The 1,860-nt window shown below is 32.8% G+C and overlaps 1 long non-coding RNA gene across 1 annotated transcript in view; it reads right to left on the reverse strand.

Annotated features, from left to right (window-relative positions):
• Positions 1 to 1,860, reverse strand: part of LOC137651352 (uncharacterized) — a 114,322-nt gene that overhangs the window by 89,144 nt on the left and 23,318 nt on the right. The window lies entirely within an intron of this gene.

Genomic DNA, 1,860 nt, shown 5'->3' on the forward strand with positions numbered 1-1,860 from the left:
GGATATTAAAATGAATAATCCCATAAATAAGATAATGAACAGAAATCACTTATAAGAAAAGTGAATAGTAAAATGAAAGGATAAAATGGTAAAAGGATATTATAATGAATAATTTCACAAATAACAAGATGATAAACAAAAATCACTTATACGAAAAGTGAATAGTAAAATGAATGCATAATGTTATGAAAAATTGCAATACATAAATTATATAAATATGAATGTATAAAATTATGAAATACAAAATCATACGATACGATACAGGAGGAATAAAATCAAATCAATAATTAAAAAGGAAATATCAAAGGTTATTTTTCTTTCATTAAGTATATAATAGATTTATTTCATTAACTTAAAATAAAAATAAAAACGTATATATTTCAATAAATTAATATGGAATATATATATATATATATATATATATATATATATATATATATATATATATATATATATATATATATATATATATATATATATATACATATATATATACATATATATATTTTTTTTTCTGGAGGTAGGTACGTCCTGTGGACATTTTAGAAGAGCTATGGTGATCCCACCTACGTATAAAAATTGACATTTTAGAAGAGCTAAGGTAATTCAACATATGTATAAAAAAGGACATTTTAGAAGAGCTATGTTGATTCAAACTATTTATAAAAAGTGACATTTTAGAAGAGCTATGGAGATTCCGCCTATGTATAAAAATGGACAATTAAAAAGGGCAATGGTAATTCCACCTATGTAAAACTTAACATTTTAGTCAACATATGTGAAAATGCACCCCATTTACGACCCTGACAGTCTTTTTCCTCCTCTCTAGAAAAAAATTAAACCATTTTTCATTTCATTGTATGACCAGAAACGTCTTAGAGAGCAATAAGTATGACGAAGTTATATGGCGGTACTCCCAAGTAGCTGTCGAAACGAGCAGCTTCACATATGAATATATCTTCCGAGTGTTTTTCATTCTTCAAAGGAACGCTCCGTATGAATTAGATTTATGACTTGGGCTATAAAACCCAGCGCTGGAGCCTGTGAGGCTGTTCAGCGCACAAGCGCAACTGTGGTGGAAAAACTCATCAATTCTGTAAATTCATGTTTCCTTAGCCTACATACATACAGTGTATAGTCTGGCCTATTCTTTACAGATACTCCTCTGTCATCATACACCTGACAACACTGAGATTACCAAACCATTCATCTTCACCCAAGGGGTTACTGCACTGTAATTGTTCATTGGCCACTTTCCTCTTGGTAAGGGTAGAAGAGACTCTTTAGCTATGGTCAGCAACTCTTCTAGGAGAAGGGCGCTCCAAAATCAAGCCATTGTTCTCTAGTCTTGGGTAGTGTCATAGCCTCTGTACCATGGTCTTCCTCTGTCTTGGGTTAGAGTTCTCTTGCTTGAGGGTACACTCGGACACGCTTTTCTGTGTTGTTTCTCTTCCTTTTGTTTTGTTAAAGTTTTTATAGTTTATATAGGACATATTTGTTTTTGTTGTTACTCTTAAAATATTTTATTTCTCCTTGTTTCCTCTCCTCGCGGGGCTATTTTCCCTGTTGGAGCCCCTGGGCTTATAGCATCCTGCTTTTCCAACAGGGGTTGTAGCTTAGCAAGTAACAATAATAATAATAATAATAATAATAATAATAATTGCTATATGATGTAAAACTTTGATGAGATTGGACAGCAAGAAGGAAGAAAGGAAGCGATTATGGAGATCAATTAGGACATGAAGCAAGTGCAGCAACAAAGACCCTTAAGTAATGCAGGAGAAAGGCCTCAGGCGTGTCTTGGTCATGCCTGGGGTTTGGCCAGTTTCATCACGACGTTGACCACTACGGATCGGCCAT

This window comes from Palaemon carinicauda, chromosome 12 (genome assembly GCF_036898095.1).
Source record: "Palaemon carinicauda isolate YSFRI2023 chromosome 12, ASM3689809v2, whole genome shotgun sequence".
In the NCBI taxonomy this organism is placed as follows: Eukaryota; Metazoa; Arthropoda; class Malacostraca; order Decapoda; family Palaemonidae; genus Palaemon; species Palaemon carinicauda.